Source organism: Lipotes vexillifer, unplaced genomic scaffold (genome assembly GCF_000442215.2).
Source record: "Lipotes vexillifer unplaced genomic scaffold, Lipotes_vexillifer_v1.1 scaffold1198, whole genome shotgun sequence".
Taxonomy (NCBI): domain Eukaryota; kingdom Metazoa; phylum Chordata; class Mammalia; order Artiodactyla; family Lipotidae; genus Lipotes; species Lipotes vexillifer.
Window position 1 is genome coordinate 1,188,681 of NW_006769399.1, and position 19,299 is coordinate 1,207,979.

Genomic DNA, 19,299 nt, shown 5'->3' on the forward strand with positions numbered 1-19,299 from the left:
ACAATACGAGCAGTTTTCAAACAGGGGGTCCTATTTTCTATGATCCTAGCTCCCAACACAATTACAGGCTTTTAATAGGTGCTCAATAAAGATGGGTTGAACTAACAAGAAATTTAATGAATGCCTAAGGAAAAATAGAAAACTTTCAAATTAATGAAACCCATTGCTGGTGTATATTTAACTAATGTTTTAACATCCACTGGCATCCATATATCTATTTAGCTGCTTGTTTGAAAACCTCTCTCCTGCTTTTTCCATTATCTAACACATTAAAAGCACATATTAATTGAGCAGGTCTATCACACTTTTTCCATGCTGTGTTTCTCAGAATGCAGAACACAGGCGTAAACTGAGTAATATTAGACTCTTCAACAAGGCCACTATAACATAATGTTGTAGAAAATAATAAAAGCCAAACTCACTGGTTCTTATTGCCTGCAAGAATGTCAATGTAATGCTCCTGGGTTGTGTGACAGGCAAAATGACACAAAGCTATTCTATATCCGTAGAAAGAGGAATTTAATATTCCATGATAATAATGGACCTATATGGGCAAAGAGTTTAGTGTTTTTCTTTCTTTTTAAAAAAAATTTTTTTAGTTCCATGCCTCTCTATATGGTATCCAAATCCTTCTTGATGAACTTAATTTTGTTCCATTTTTCTTATCCCTAAAAAATACGGAGAACGAATTTTTGATATCATTATCAGTATATAAACTATTCCTAAAACAAAACTCTCTCAAACTGTAGTTTGTTGCCTATTTTTCTTCATTGGTCTGCAAGAGATAAGTACAGAAATTTTAATCGCCCACACACTTTCAATGAGTAATGTATACCGGTTTTGTGGCCCTCTTTCTTCTCTCTCTGTTATGTTTGCTCTGATCTTATTTATGGAAATTCAATTTTGTGTCTGTTGAATCTAATAAAAAACTGAGGCTTGAATTGTGTATGTATTATTTTAAGTTTATTTTCTAAGTAATTCATCTTTATTGCATTTCATAGAAGTGTCGTTCTGTGATAGATTGGGAAAAAGAAACTAGTCCCCTACCACAGACAGATTGAGAAGCAGTGTTCTAGAATATTATGGCCTTTTCCCCTACACAATTTAAAAAAAAAAAAAAGAACTTACTGTTTCTTCAGATGTCAGACTACAGGGAACTTTCTCCTGAGTCCTTGGCCTCTTACTGATACTGTTAGGTCTTTCCATTTTCCTTCCATAAAATTTACTACATATGTAAAATGTATTTAATAGCTATATTTTTCATTGGATCACGGCTCTGTAAGGGCAGGGAACTGATTGCTGTCTGGGCTTTTGCATTCCCAGAACCTAGCTCAGTGTCTGACATGTTGTGTGTTCTCAATATTTATTAAATGAATAATGCATAAAAATGATACAAGAGCTGATGATTTGAAATTACATATTCTCATAAATTCTTCGTTTGCTTCATATCTTTCTGCAATAACCCCCATAGCATTTCAAAGACACTGTAATGTTAACTTATAGAAAGAATGCTATACTCTTTGTCTTTTTAAAAATCTTACTATTATGTAGGGACTTCCCTGGTGGTCCAGTGATTAGGACTTCACCTTCCAATGCAGGGGGTGCAGGTTCAATCCCTGGTCAGGGAGCTAAGGTCCCACATGCCTCATGGCCAAAAAACCAAAACATAAAACAGAAACAATACTGTAACAAATTCAGTAAAGACTTTAAAAATGTCCACATCCAAAAAAAAAAAAATCTTAAAAAATAAATAAATATCTTACTGTTATGTAGATCTTCCCTCTACAGTATTTGCTGTACAAAGAAGTTTGTTGTCAAAAAATTCAGCTTGTCATCTGGCAGTTTATTTTTCCAACTTGTCAAGGGTATTTAAAGCTATAATCCTTTCCTTACTGTGATACAAAAACTTACTAAGGCAAACATTAACCTAGGAAGAGGGGTGGGATAAAATCTCAGGAATTCAGCATAGTTGATCTTGATTTGAAATTAGATTCTTTATAACTCCATTATTTCTGACTAATTTACACTAACTTCATCTGCAGCTCAATCTTCAATGTATGCTTTTTCGTGCTTTGGTCTTTTAAAATAACCTATTTTCTTTACTTATGAATTAATTATTAATTTTAAAAGATTTGTTTCTTGCCCACCTACCAGGGGCCAGCCACCACGATAAGGACTTTTACAAAGACTTCATACTCATTGACGCCTCTGAGACTGTTGTTATTTCTGAGAAACTGAATCCTAGAAAAATAAAGTGATCTGTATGATCACTAAACTCTCGTAGAGTCAAAATCCATACCCAAGCTGACTGACTCCACACCTAGTACTATTTCAAATACTCTTCTTACCATCATCACTGACACTTTCTAAAAATGTATATGGTTTCTCCAGCAGCTCCTAAGATTATAAAAATCTAAAATAATTGCCCTTGAAAGATGCAACCTAAAACACTTTCAGTACATTTGCCTGAGCCAGTTGGAAACCATATAAAAGCAAAACATAAAGGAAAAGGGTCGGCACACAGGGTGATTTTTGGTTCACAATAAGAAATAATGAGTGACTGAGTCCCATGTCATCATGGCTGGCTTGATGGCAAAGGGGCAATCATTCACCCTGTTCATAAGCCACGTGAGATGGCTTGATGGTAACGGCAATGGGCAAAAGCATGTCTGTACAATTAAAATTCAAATTTATTTTAATAATTTTCAAAGCAGGAAAATCTAGAAATCTGAGTATTCCTCCCAAGTATGAGAGCATATCAGATATGAAACAAAGATGGATTAACTTGGTTTACGTTCCTTTCCTGACAATAATTGGCTTTATACCAGATTCACTAACTCTATTCACTGTTCTACTCAAGGATAAAGGCAGAGAAAGACACCTGTAGGGAATGTGCTTTCCTGTGAAATCCATTTCCAAGAAAGACTCAGTCTTCTCCACAGATCATCACATTCCTCACATTCCACGATCAAAGAATGTTGGTTGAGTTGCTTAGAACTTACTGTAAATGTGACCAAGCTAACTATCCAATCACTCAGCCACAGAGTGAGTTTTCTCTTGTACACCACAAAATGTGGCCAGCTGTGTCACCAAAATTTGCTATTGATCACAAGTGGGATCAGATATGAGTCTAATTGGCCACAGACGTAAGTTAAAATATATGACCTTCGGTTATGTGCCATTACACATGAAAGCAAACCTGATAACACATCTATAGAAACCCTAATAATTTAAGTCATCAGTTCTGAGATAGTCTTTTAAATATGTACCTGTTAATTTCCTTATATATGCTTATATAAATAAATCACATTAGCCTTCATACCAAATAAAAATAAGAATTTTAAAACAAAACACCCTTCAAACTAGCAAGTAGATGCTTAATTTGGAAGATGAGTTTTTTTGCTCTCACTGTATAGGTTTGCCTCCCTAAGAATAAAGAATCCTCTTATACGAAAACCCCATGGTTTATAAACAGGCAACCAGAAATTTAAACCGAGCCATGCTGTAATAAGGCAGACTGGCTGCTAGAAAGTGTACAAATGTCCTTCAGAATAGCATTCACTTGAAATGGGTTTTGATTCTTGCTTTGATCATAGGGTTAGAAGCAGTGAAGGAGGAGATCTTATCCACTACATAAGCTGAGTGTGGAAACCTGTATTAAGCAATCTGAGAAGCCTGAGTACAGAACATTAAGTCTCTAGAAATGCCTTACACATACAACTGAAATGGCAGAAAACAGCAATCTTCGGCCTTGCATAAATATATTTCCACTTTTCAATTTATAAGAGCAATTACTGTAGGGAAGGGTATTTCATGGGGATTGATGACCACCTGAAGGTAATGATTCCTGTCCTTCTGTTAGGCCATCAACTCCCTTCAGAGACGAAACCTAATCAATCTGTCATTATTGAGCTGATGTTTATAGGTACTGTAAAAAAAAAAAAAAAAAAAAAAAAAAACATGTCTCATTTGATGCCAATAAACTCCTGAAGATAAAGGAACACAGCCCTCTTTAGCAGGACCATCCTGATTGACCTGTCCCAAAAATCTGCAGAGAAATCTAACAGTCTGACTATAAAGCTAAAATATTTGCCTATAGCCACATTCACAGTACATTCAATGAACATTATTTTGGGAGACAAGAGCAGGAACTGTCATAGGGGATGGAAATACAACTATGACTAAGGCATAGACAGTTCCTACCCTCAAGGGATTTTTAGTCCGTTGGGTAAGAAAGTCAAGGGATAAAGGAATTTCAAAAGACTGCAAACTCTACTATGGTTGGTGTCTGGTGGTGGAAGCATATAATGCAGTTCTCCATGAAAGGTGATTGGAAAAGTTTATCCTTAAGAAATGACCCTGAAATAGTAAATAATCAGGCTAAAATGTGGATCTCCCAAGCAGAGGTTATAAAACAAGCAAATGCCTGGGGACGATTAAATAAAAAACAGCACACTCAAGCCACTGTAAGTTGTCACTGTTTGGCCCAATAATTCAGGGCCTGGGTGATGAGAGATGACGCTAGAGAACTAAGGGGAGACAAAAGCTTAATGGTCCCTCTTACACCACATTAGTAGGGCTTACCCTGAACGAAATGGCAAAGTCATTTGAGTTTAGAGTGAAGAGTTGACGTGGTCAGATTTTAGAAGGTTAACTTTGGCCAGAGGGCAGGGTGGATCAGGGTGGAACTCAGCCTCAGCACTGCTGGCTGGAAAACCAGTTTTGCAATGAAGTCAAGAGATGATAGTAAAAAAAAAAAAAAAAAGAAAGAAAAGAAAAGAGAAGAGATGACAGTAGCAGGAGAGAAAGAGAGACATTGATATTATCAAAAAAATAATGAGGATGTAGGAGGAGGTGACATTCCCTAAGAGAAGGTGAAAAGGAAAAATTCAAAGGGGTAGATAAGACTTTCCCTTTGGGACCAGTGAAGTTTTAGGGGACATCCAAGTAGAAATGTCTGTTAGACATGTCAATGCAAAGGTCTGATCCTGAGGAGAAAAAGCTGGGATAGAAATAAAGACTTAGTAAGTATCTGAACACACATGCTGATTAAAGCATTCAAAGGGGATCAGATTGCCTAAGGGGCATAGTGAGAAGAGAAGAGACAAGAAGAGAGATGAACTGAGAAGTCAGCTAAGTATCTGAAACCATATGAGTGATGAGAAGTGACAGAAGGCACACAAAGGCACAATGAAGTATGTAGATGAGATGTGCAAACATTAGAAGAGTGTGTTGTCATAAAGGCTCTAGCGGAATTTGCGTATTTTTATTCCCGGCATCCATTCCCTCTTTTTATGGGAAAGCTATCTTAACTTTGATTTGGGTAGACTCTTCATTCCATTCTCAGCCATGTTGTTCAGATGAAACAGACATCACCCCTAGGATCCAGGAGCTGAATACGTGAAATAAGCAAAACCAGTCAGCTTATTCCCTTCCTGTCTACAATGATTGGTTCAAGGAGAGGGCAGGGCACAAACCTCAAATCAAGTCAATCCAAGTCAATATGATTCAATGATAGCATTCTGAGTTACGTGGGAAATAGATTCTTCTGTTGAATGGGTGTTGTGATTCTGTGAGGCTGAATCATATAACTTTTCTCCATAGAGTCTGAGAAGGGAGGCAACCCAAAGGTAGGCAAGGAAGATGGATCCTACTAACATCATAGGAGGTCTTAATCAGAGGTAGGTTATAGTTTGAAGTTCATTTTTTCCATCTTCCTACCAAGAGTCTCTGTCCCAAACAGTCCCATGTTTCCTAACTTTCCTATACTCAAGTCTACCTAGAAACTGCTGCCATATTAACTTTCTTATTTTTGTTATTTTAAACACTTCTTCCTGACTATAAAAGAAATACAAAACCATGGGAAAACTGAATATTGGAGAAATTACAAGGAAGAGCATAAAAATTAGCACTAATCTCACTACTCAAGGATACCGTTTAAATTCCAACATAAAACAGGGATTGTATATGATACAATGAAAGAAAAACTTCTATCAAAAAAGAGAAACAGACCATAAGGAAATGTGTTAAAATATCAATTTAGGCTACTCTGAATGGCAAGAATAAAGACGAATTTCTTCTTCTCCCTATGAGAGTTAACATGGCATCTCTACCTATTTTTTTTTTTTCTTTTTTTTCTTTTTTTCTTGTGGTACGCGGGCCTCTCACTGTTGTGGCCTCTCCCGTTGCGTAGCACAGGCTCCGGACGCGCAGGCCCAGCGGCCATGGCTCACGGGCCCAGCCGCTCCGCGGCACATGGGATCTTCCCGGACCGGGGCACGAACCCGTGTCCCCTGGATCGGCAGGCGGACTCTCAACCACTGCGCCACCAGGGAAGCCTCAACCTATTATCTTAATGTGAAGGAATTTCAGAGATGTTTTTCCTTCTTCCCAATTTACCAGTGGTTCAGCTCTCCCTACCATGGACTGGAAGGATCCAGGAGTGAGACAGTCAGCATCTATAATTCTCCCTTTCTCCCTGAAGGGTTAAAAATTCTGTGGTTGAAGTTACGAAGACTTCAGAAAAGGTTAGTGTCATAAAAATAAAACAAGTACACTATATATAAAGTAAATATGCAACTGAACAATTCCATGCCATTATCAGAGAGGCGTGTGGGATGTGGATATATGCAACAAAGGTTAGGTATAATTCCAGACCACATGTTTTAAAATGTTGTTTTAAACCAGTAAGCGTGTATATATTTGACCACGTGTTTTAAAATGTTGTTTTAAACTAGTAAGTGTGTATATATTTGTTGACATTTGAATGGTAACATACAGAATTACCCATGTAATCTTGACAAAATTATCCTGGGACAGGAGTCTGCATCTCTGGGTTTAACCAGGAATCTAGCACCAACCAACATGGGCAAGTAATTTTGTCCACTTTTGTAAAGTCACAAGTTTATTTTTCCTGTTGTCAAAATCAGGCAAGAATTCTTTTGCAAAGCTTAAAATGAGCTCATTCTGTTTCAAGTGCTCAATATTTCCAGTAAGGGGGGATTTTTTCTTCTTTTTTTTACAAATCATGTTCTATAAAAATAATTTTAAAATTCATAAAAAATTACATTAAAAAAAAAAAAGCCCCAGTTTCTTTTTGAGTAAGGGGTTGAACTGCTAAGCAGTGGCATCTTAATTTACATACAACTCTCCATGTAGTTGTCTGGAACTTAATAATGAAATAACATTTGAGCAATAAATAATATATCAAATGCTTTCTCTTCTGATAGGCCACACTTTAATATAGATTCAATGTGTGCTACCTCTGAAAGTCCAAGTGAGATTTAAGATGACTCCTAGATATTTTAATTCCATGATATAAATTAATGGCCTCAGCAAACATTCTAATGTTACATTTCTCCTTACAAGAGTTCTTTCAGCAGTTGATGAGTCCTAACCAGAGCTGATATTAAACTCACGCTCTGGAGAAACATAATTTTCACCTGTCAAGTGGTTCAGACACTTCCCAAGGTAGAACAAGGATTAATTTTATTTAAGGCAATAAAATTTACTGCATAAACCAAAACTTTGTAGAAATTATACGAAATTCGCCCCCTAACTCTCTATTCAGAAATGCCCTCAGCATAAAGGGTCTGTATAACCTTCCTTTTCTGTCTAGTCCCATCCCTACCCACAATCTAGGGATGGGTTTTCTACTCACTAGATGTCTTAATATTTTCTCTCCTTATTGTGTAATGTGTATGCTTGCCTCAACAAACAAAAGAAAGCATTTGTTTTGCATTTTTATGAACAGATGACTAACAACTATTAACTATTATTCAGCATGTATATTGTGAATTTCAAAACTCCCCAATAAAGAATTCACATTATGTCTTATGCTGCTGTGGATTAGCTCATTTCCAAAAAACGTGCCTCCACTGCTTTAGATCTTGTGGGCTGAAGTACTGCCTGTGCAGTGGTGGGGGTTTTTTTTGGGGGGGGGCGGGAGGGGAAGCTATGAGGGATCCTAGGAAGATGGCTGAGATTTCTTACTTTTAGGACCTCCCACCTCTTTAAAGCCTCTGGGTATTTTGGTCACCATCAGGATTCAAATCATGGTGGGAGGTGGGGTAACAGAGAGGGAAGGGGAATGCATGTGAGTTCCTTTTACCCTATCAGAGTTATCCCATAACTCTCTCCGGAATTTGACTCCTGTTTGAACTTAGGGAGCAATTAAAATGCAGTCATGCCCAACTCTAAGCCCTAGCCAAATGCTTTACACTTTTCTATTAAAGGAATGTTTGTCTCTGAAGCCAAGATTCCAGTCTCTGTTTGTCCCTAGGCTGGAAAGAGTCTTCATTTACCCAGCTGTTTAGATTAAGCAGAGATAGGAGACTGGAGGCCTGACCTCTCACTCACCCTACACAGGAGCCTCTAAAGCACCTCTGTGAAACTTGGGGGCTACATGAAGCACAGAGTGAAAAGCCCTAGCGTAGAATGGTCTTTCAGAGTCCTTCCAGGTCCCCAATCCTTGGATTCTATATAACCCAAGACAATCTATTTCTTTGGGTAACATATATCCTTTCTTATTTAGGATTTTAATACGGTCCCTCATATTCAAATACATAAGCAGTTACATTAGGGACCATATTTCCAGTACATCCACCATAACTGAGGGACACAGCTGTGGAGCAGATAGTGACACTGCAACTCTAATCTATCAAAAAATGACAAGATTCTAGTTATCTCCCAAGGGGTGGAGTAAAATACTATGATAATAAATGAATATAGGTAAATAGCAAAAAAGGAAGCTTAAAGGCATTCTGTCTGTTGAATATGACAGAAAATTTACATGTTCTTTTAGATTAAGATCAAGATGGCTCCCACTGATACATTGCAGTGCCCTGATACCAAGGTCTAGGACTGAATACTTAACTTTAATCCTGTAACTAGACCCAACATATTTGTCTGGAGCTGATACTGCCCTCTGGCTGCCAATGTGAATTAAATCCTTACAGAAATAGATCTTCAGTTCTTCATGAAGAAGCACCTTCATTTGAGGAACTGCAATTTTTTGACAGTATTCTCTGAGAGTCCCTCCTCTGGATCATGAAGTCAATACTCTCTTCACACTCTCCTAACAGTACTGCCCTTCTAAAGGGCTTCGTCTCAGTTCTCTGTTTCAAGCATTTGATATTCCCAAGGAGAGGGAAGTTTTTTCAAAAAATCACATTCTGCAAAAATAAAAATAAACAAACTTCATAGAAAATTACAATGAGACAAATTCTCTAACCAGCGTCTCTGGCTTTCACATGTTTTTGCATAATGAAAGGGCTAATATAACATAACAGATCCTAAACTGTTTTCACAAGGAGTGGAAAAAAGATGTGTAAAAGTATGCTCTGTCTTGCTTCCTTCTGTTCACAATGTATCTAAATAAAACAAATGGTGTTCTTGCTCTTTCTGTCTGTTTCCCAATCTGTTTGGATAGTAGCCACCATTCCAAAGCCAACCATAATATCTGACACTTCCTGACATCATGAAAGCCACCATCTGTCCATCACCAAAAACCCTGTACTTTTTTAAAGACTACTTGGCTTGATCCTTAATGAAGCTTCACGTTGAATGCACAGATAAGTTGAGAAGGGATACAGGGAATAACTGACACAAGGAATCTGTACACAATCACGTTTTCATTAGATTCCATCTGAAAACACAAAATGAAATATTAAGGCCCCTTTGCAGGCAGAAAAGGGTTGGTTTAGTTTCAATTGTGTTTCATTTCCGATTTGCCTGTGAAAGTTTAGACAGGGTTGGACACCAAGAATAAACCTCAACTGAAACCTAAGCTTTAAATCCAATATTTTCAGTCTTGTAAAATTAAACAGTTAGACACGACTTTGCAGTGTGTATATTTGAGCTATGGAAAAAAGAAGAAGAAAATCCATCAATTACTTTTCCAAGGCTTGAGGAAATCATACCATTTAAAACCGAATCAACTTCCTCTTTAACACCTGAGCGACTATCCAGGAAACAAAAGAAGGCTCTGTTTGTCTTCACTTGTAAATGTCACAGGTGAACACAAACAACCTAGTGCTGGCAACGTCAAGTCACTCTTTGTTTTATTAAACTATTGTACCTCTATGTGTGCAACAAGGGACTACATAAACAAGGGAGACTGAGGAAGAATATTTTCCTAGGTGATATTTTCTTGCAGAAAAAAAAAGAAAGCTTTCCAGGAAGAAGACAGAATAACAAGTTTCGTATACAAATTTCATTACTGCACTCCACTGAGGAGCTGATTTTCCACTAATTCTTTTTCTCCTCTCTTCACCCCAATATTATTCTCATGGTTCCTTTAACAATCTCATAAATTCAAGTTGTGTGAAGTCGTAGAATTTCCTCCAGCAATCAAAAAAAAAGTACATATTATAAAATACACACACAGACTACATTTATATATACGTACAAACGTGTATGGTCTACATATAAATATATGTAGAGAGAAAGACAAAAAGGATAAGATATTACATATTTTTATAGTCTCAAGCAGCTCAGTTAAAGTTTGAATCTTAAACTAGGGGAAAGCTACTTATGAAGGTGTATTTTAAGAGTCCTTGTGGGAGCTGAAGTTGCATTTCTCCGGAAAATATCTTGGTAAAATAAGATTTATTAAGTGCTTATCCTATGCCAGCTATAAGGTCAAGCACTTCATACTTGTCATTGTGTTTGACTCTGTTGGGCACTGTTATTATCCCATTTTGTTGAAGAGGAAATTGAGCTTTAGAGAAAGTAACTAACACTCCCAAGAGCCCCACAACTAGCAAATGCTGGATCCTAGATTCAGATCAAGATCTTCTGATTCAAAGTCTATGCTCTCTCCCTCCACGATCCTACATTATCTCTTGGTTAGACTGTATACCCTGATACATTCTAGCTATGACGTTATAAAACTTGGAGCAGCAGTGGGGGGAGGGTAGAAAAAATGGACGTCAAACTATTTTCATCCATATGAGTGACAGCCTTCAAAATCAGTACCATGAAACTCTAAACACTTAACTTCCTGCAAGGATACTAATGCTTTGGAAGGGCTAATGACTCCACACCAGTGCATCCGCCTTAAAAGAAAGGATCTTAGTGCATTTTGCCCCACCTTGTATATACAGAAAGAGCCCTGAGTTCATTAAAAAGCAGTCTCGTTTCTACTCTTTGACTGTCCAACTCTTCGTCAATGTCTTCAAATGGAGAGTGAAGAATGTATTATCCACTTGGAATAATAGGGAGGCAGAATGAGTCACCGGAGTAGCCAGTCTGTCCTAATACTTGACTCTTACTCTGCTTGAACAGACTGAAAACCAACAGGTGCTCAGGGAGCTACATTCAACACGTCATCCCAGGTCCTGCCTAAATTGTCGTGGAAATAGCTATACATTTTTTTTCTGAACAAACTCAGCATAAAGCACGTATCTTCGTATCATCGAGTCTTCTACTTTTTGCTTATCAACATACCTATTGAAAAAAAGGTTGAGAAGTCAAAATATAAAGCCTTGAGTTGAAACATGCACAAAACCAGCAGTTAGTCCTTTGACTGTGTGTGTCCTGAATAGTACGGTTGTGCAGGGACTCTCAACAGACATTTAATTTTACCCTTCAGTTTAGTAACATTTAATTCCTTCTCATCTGTAACATACAAACACATATTTATTTCACATCACACTTCCCTCTACCAGGGAAATCAGGTTCATGTTTCTCAACCTGGAGATGGGACATTGTAGTTTTTAGAATAGAAACAATACATGAGAAAAAAATGAAAGCAGACTGCTTAAACAAAAAAGTGAATAAATTATTCAGACCAGCTGTTTGGATTTGGAAAGAACTTTTCCGTGTTGATTAAAACCTCTTAATTTGTTTTGCGCTACTGTGAAAGAGCGGGGTGCAAACAGACCCATGCCTACCACCACTGAGCTTGCTGTTTTATTCTTAACTCTTATTCTAAATATAATTGTGATAAAATGACCTTTTCTTACCAGTGAGTCTCTAAGCATGACTACCTTTTCCATGGAACTATATTAAAAATCTCTTGTTTACCTCCAATAACTCAATAACCTTTTAACACTACAAAATAAATACATTATTGAATGTAGTTATGATGGTGGTGATTTTTATGGAATATGATCTGATAATTATAGAATATTATTTGGAACTTCTATTACACCTTAGTTCTTCGGAATTTAATATAGGAACCAGCATACAAAGTTAAAAAATGAGAAAGGATTTAACTCCAATGTGGTCAAAAATTGAAAATCTCAAATATGTACATGAACATATATAAAGTATCTGAAGTTGATTTTTTGAAAATGGTCTATTAAGTAGATTGAATATCAATGATTTTCAATACACGTATATGCAACAGGTGCTTGTGTTTTCAATATACAGCCGGTATTCTTAAAAAGATAAAGGATTTTTTTTCTAGTGCTATAACTCAAAATGCCGAATCTTCCAAAATGCATACCAAAACTGTTAAGTGTCTACAATGTTTTATATTACTTGATTTAATCTTCTTAAACAGTGAAGCACAAGGAGGAACTTCCTCTCCAAATTTTATGTCTCCCAGGTTTTTTTCTTCCTCTAATACTGTTTCATTTTACAAAACAATTGCAATGTGGACATCTGCATGGAGATACCCTCGTCTGCAAGAAACTGCATTTACAAAAACAAAACACCAGGAAGTGTAAGAAGGAAAAGAGCTGCCACCCAGAGTCCTGTAGGTAAGCAACAACAGGATGTCTTCTCTTCGGGAGCCTAATTATCCTATGGCCCCCCTGGGAGCTGCAGGGCTCTCTAGGATTTTCATCATCTGATTTTTAACTTAAGCCATTTCTGGACTTTTTCACTTCAGGCAATCAACACTATCCAGTCAAGTTTATGGGGTACGGATTTCCATCTCAAAATTGGTCACAACAGTCCTCTCGGATACTCCATTCTTTAACACATCACCTTATGGAATACCTGGTAGAACTGATACAATTAACATGAATCACAAATATAGATATCCATGAAAGAGAGGAGCTGCAACGAATGAGGATTTTTAATACAGAAGACGAGTTAATATTTGCTCTGAGTTTCAACGACATTTTTTCCACGTGTAAATTTCCCAATATCAAACATAAGGATATTTATACCTAAAATTAGATAATTATATATTAGTGATAGAATTGCCTGTCGTGGCCCACCAATGAAACTATTCTCTGGGAGAAAACACCCTAAGCTAAACTCTTTTTTTTTTTTTTTAAATTCTGGAAAATACCTTTAGAAATGTATACATATGCCAGACACCTAGGACTTCTGGAACCTGGCAAACCACATTTTTTTTTTAGGATCAATGCCATCTTAACAGATGGGTGACAGTGTAGGCATGCCAGGGAATCAAAATGTACATCACATTCCACTACGAGGGGGCAGAATCTCATCCAGAAATACCCGTCTGTGCCACTGGCTAAAGGAATATTCCGTTTCAACCGCACCTCAGAGCCAGATCAGTTAAAACAGTAACTTCTAAAGTCACAAAACAGTTTTTTGTTGTGTGTGTGTTTTGGGGGGTTTTTCGTTTTTTGTTATTTTGTTTTGGCTTTTGAGTGTAAGAATTCACATTCCACTGGGAAAAGTAGGACGGGAGCCATTGTAATGAAATTTTAAGCAGTAAAAATGCTATTATGGCCTATTTCATTTTTCAACCGAATGGCTCACCTAAACAGGAAAACCATTTTGTGGAAGCCAGCATATATTTTTGTTAAATAGAATCCCAGAGGTCTTTCTGACTTAATTATTTTGAAGTATTTTTTTCCCTCCCTGAAACCTACAGAAACCCACCTTAATTTGGGAATGACCAGTTTCACCAGAACTGCTCTGCTGGGCAGAGTTGTATCAACAGCCATAACTGAACATGCTGCACAGAACTCATCCCCAGTTCAAGGATGTTCACCAACTGTAGTATTAAGGAGGCTCTTCACAGATTTTCTGGCTTTGACCAGAGTAAAAGAGAGATGTTCCACGAAAAAATGGAAATTTTGAGCCTTTGTACTTGAGGTTCCTTATCTCTCTTGAGTTTATGACTTCATAACCCCTACCAAAGAATTTGTTCATCGATATCCATAAATCATTCATGTGTAATGAGTTTTAATTCTCACTGTGCTGCTAAAACTAAATGTTTTGGTCTTGGGTCATAATGGGAGAGTGGAACCAATATCCATTGCAGACAGACTTTTTTTTTTTTAATTAGGCCTGAAAACAATTTTATCTTAAAATTTTCATTCTCTTATATCTATATCTGCTTCCCCTACTAGTCAAGATATGCCAGCTACTAATATATTAAATTTGACTAGGTATGAAAAGTAACTATTTTCAATAAATTAATTTAAGGGCTTCCCCGGTGGTGCAGTGGTTGAGAGTCCACCTGCCAATGCAGGGGACACAGGTTCGTGCCCCGGTCCGGGAAGATCCCACATGCTGCAGAGCAGCTGGGCTCATGAGCCATGGCCGCTGAGCCTGCGCGTCCGGAGCCTGTGCTCCGCAACAGGAGAGGCCACAACAATGAGAGGCCCATGTACCGCCAAAAAAATAATTAATTAATTAACTAATTTAAGAGGTCATTAATTAATATATTTCCTAATCATTATTATTACGATAAATACAAATTTTTATTTTCATTTAAGCATTTATAGTAAAATGTAAATTAAAGTCTTTTAGATACATGGGATCATAGAATATCAAGGAGCATTGTAATCTATATCAATTATCACAAGTCACAGAACCTTAAATGTGACTTTTTGCATTTGCGATTTTTTTTATTAAACTTCTACAGGATTTTTTATTGTTATTGTTCTTACTGAGTAAGAATGTTCCTCATTAAAAATACAGCAACAGAGTTTAGGTAGAACACTCATCAGCTACAATAAGTAATACAGTGCCCTAACTAATGAAACAATTATTAGCAAATATACTTGGTACATGTTATAATACTACATTTATAAATTCAAGAGAAAATGAAATCTCATATTTAGAGATTCTCTGATTTTTAAATTAAGAGCAAATCAATGATTGTTGGTGAAACTCCTGAAACTAATACCCCCCCATCAACCTAATCAGTAATTGTATATACTACAGAACTTTGAGTAGTGACATATTAAGTTGTATGAAGTATATAAAGGCATAACTCTACTTTTAAATATAAACAACCCAACTAAAGTTTTTCACAACACGAAGCATAAAAATCACCTGGAGATTAACAGCTGTAAAACAGGGCATAATTTTTTCATCATTTCCCAAACTGGGAAACGACTCTGGAGAAAAAAAGGAAAACAGAAGTGCAGCTCTCTCAAATACAAAGTTATCTTCCATTGGCCAAGAGAATTATCTAAATGTTACTTGCTTCCATTTGCTCTTCTCATCTGCAAACGAGAATGTGTCAAATGTGCCAGGTTGACTAGCCATTCTATTAAAATAAAGACTACCTTAGCCAAAGAAGAAATTGGACAGATTCTCAGCTTTGTCTGCAAACATGAAGAGGAAAAAATACACTAATGGAAGCAGCATGATTCTTCATTATGGACCCCTCCAGGTCTTGAAATTCATCCAAGGAGCTATCTCATCAAAAGTTGAACATCTTCCAAGGATCCCTTCACACACACCCTTTTTAAATGGTGAGTTCCTATCAAAGATTTTCTCCATTCAAAGAGTTGAGAGGTGCTTCTGCAATGATTCCCATTTTCTGAATCGTGTCCAAGATCTAGCCAAGGAGTAATAAAGGATTCAGTATACCTCATTCAATTTTTAAGGATGGAATACCTCTAAGGGAGAAGAAACCTATCGCCATGATTTCCAAGGACATGTCTTGCTTATCATTTGATGGTGGAAATTGTCCAGTTGATTCTTGTCTTTGCTTCTAAATATATATCTTCCTCCAGCCCAAGGGATGAAAGTATTCCAAGGTCTCTTTTAGTCAAGAATCTTCTCACACTTACACATATATTACAGACATATCCCCTTTTTTACTACTAAAATATTTTCAACTAGGAGCCGTAAAGTTGGGGAAAAGGTTTTAATTGAAAAGTAATTGCCAATCGTATCATTTTCATTTTGAAATAACACATGTTTCACATACTCTAAAGCATTTTATTTATTTTTATCTAAAGGAGAATTTTCTTTATTCCTCATTTACCAATAGCTTTTTTTTTTAACGTCTTTATTGGAGTATAATTGCTTTACAATGGTGTGTTAGTTTCTGCTGTATAACAAAGTGAATCAGCTATACATATACATATACCCCCATATCTCCTCCCTCTCGTGTCTCCCTCCCACCCTCTCTATCCCACCCCTCTTAGGTGGTCACAAAGCACCGAGCTGATCTCCCTGTGTAAAGCATTTTAAAATACAGGATAAAAAATTATATCAGCATTTATCCAAACACAGCAGAACTTTAGCAACAACCCATTATAATCTTTATATTTTATGTTTGTTTCTAACAGTTTTTACATATTTCTTCCCATACTAAACAAAATTAAGCAAATAATATACAGGTTTCCCCAGATATTTAAAAGCAGAGCGTTCCCATGAAAGCTTTCCTAAGCTGAAAGGGTTTACAGCGAAGCAGCAATTATCTTAGGACACATCTTGCTAATGATGCACAAAATAAATTAAGATAAAGCACAGATGCTCACAGACACAGTTCAAAGCTATGGTGGCTTGATGCTGAGACGCTGAGTGCAGTTCCTGGGGAAGGAGCTTGGCGGTGCCACTCTCCCTGCTCAGGAAGCACACTGCCTCTGTAAGAGCTTGCTTCAAAACAAATGCTGACCACTATTTTCCGTTTTTGTTTATTTTCGTAAAAGTAAAAACCCTCTTCAGACTTCTTTCAGTTAGTGAAAACAGGTACGAATGTTGGTATTTTGTAAAAGCAAAGTGGCATAAAGCAAACTTCAAAAAGTCGGGGGTACCTACACCCCCAAAGTACGAAGCTGAACGTGGGAAGGAATCTCTGGATGCAAGAAGTGGAAATTTACAAGTGTCCTGAGAGTGTGGAGCTAGAAGTCAGACTTCAAACGGACCCCAAGGTGCGACTGTTAAGAATGCCAGAATGCGGAGGTGCTAGAAGAGAGTAAAGCCATGGCTGTTCCCTCAAAGTCACTTCCAGAACCACAGTGTGCTTTCTGACTTGACTGCCCTTTGCTGGCAGCAACATGCACTTTGGGTTCTTAATCTGCAGCGGCACTTTGCATCTGCACGTTACTTTTGGCTCCACCTCTTCCTATGTGAATGTATACAGGTAACACATTTTGAAGAGGGCTTTCAGAGTATTCAGCTGTGTACAGGTAAAATTAGTCCATTTTGTATGAGGTGACATTTGGAAGCTGAGAGTAGTTGTAACTGAAACAAATCCAGTATCCAACACTAAAGAATAAGTTATATCCTTAAGATAAAACACCTGCTAAAACTGTTTTTTTTTTACTGAGATATACATGAATGTATAGTATACTAGTTTCAGGTATACAATAATGATTTTATATATATATATATCTCAAAATGATCACAATAACCACGTTGTGGTTAACACTCATTACCACACATAGTTACATTTTTTTTTCTTGAAATCAGAACTTCTAGGATGTACTCTCTCAGCAAGTTTCAAATATACAATACAGTACTGTTAACTATAGTCACCATGCTGTACATTCCATCTTCAGCACTTATTTTATAATTGGAAGTCTCTCCCTTCTGACTACCTTCATCTATTTTGAATACTTCTCCAAATCAAATTTTTCAAAACTGTTTGATATAAACCTTTTTGTTATTAAGAGCGGGGAAGTTGTGGTTAAATGTACTGTTTCCTTTAACACGGCTTAATTCACATCCCTGGTGGGTAAATTCAGTTATTTAGAGCTGCTCTTTTACTTTCCATGATTATTCAGAGTAAAGCTACAGAAATTTAGAAAACTGTGACTAAAAGAAAAAGAATGAGTCAGAATCTCATTGTCCTAGGATAATCGTTTTGATGTGTCTGCTTTCATTAACATATTTTTTATTATTGTAGTCAGACTGTGCGAATAGTGTTCTTGACATTTTTTCTACTTAATATCAGAAGCATTTCATATTTAGCTCATTTTTTATAATGAAACTTTTTAATGACTGCATTATATGCCATTAAGTGAATATGCCACTGGAAATTTAATAATCATTTTCTCATATTTTTAAACATTTAGCTTGTTACCAGTTATTCACTTTTAATTTTTATTTGTAAATTACTTTTGTAATGATTTGTAAAAATTTTTTTGCCTTGTTCACTTTTTAAATAAACGTTTTTTTCGGGAATAATTTTAGATTTATAGAAAAGTTACAAAGGTAGGACAGAGAGCGCCCATATACTCATCACAGCCTTCCATTTCTCGTAATGTTATCACACTACACTGTCACAGTTTATTCATCAAAACTAAGAATACAATATTGGGACACTGCTGTTAACTAAATCTTAGACTTCATTAAGATTTCACCAATTTCTCCAAGTAATGTTTTAATGATGCTGTACATTGATATGGAAAAATAAACAAGTAGACGATGAGAAGACCAAAAATGGTCTATCAGGTTCTCCTCTTAGTTTTTGTGTTGTTTAACATGAAATCAGTTATCACCATTAATTTTTAAGGCCAGCAGATTTCTGCTCTAAAGTCTAATAATAGTAAAACGAAACAGACAATATTAATTAAACATTAAAAATACAAACAGATATGTTCCTGTTCAAATTAGAATATCTAAAATGTTACTAAGGAGAATACATTCTAGCAATGTGTATATACATTTTCGTGTATGTTTGTGCAGATAGCCAACCTTTCTTGAACTCCAAATATGTGCTCAACCCTCTTCCAAGTGCTGCAAAAGGAAAATGGTATATCCCTAAAAGAGTTAACTTTCCCTTCAGAAGCTTAAAAATCCAACAGTCAAGTGAACAACAGTAAATTCATAAAATGGATATGTAAACATCGTGGCAGTGGAGAGCACAGAAACGACCACAGAAGTTTTCCTGACACATAATTCTTAAGAGAAAATGAAAAGAAAAAGTACAGACTAACAAAGTTGTAGGCAAAGTGTCTTGTGGGGGGGAAAAAAAAAAAAGATTTTTACAGAATTTCTGGCACTCTCTTTGGAGTTACAACAATAGTTACTAATGATTGCCAGTGCGACTGAGGCCTTATTATGTACCAAGAACTGCTGGGCAAGTCATTCATTCTCCAAACAAATGGAAGCACACAGCCCCACAAAAGCAGCTAACTCAGACTCCCCAGTTTCATGAACCGTAGGTCTCAATATAAA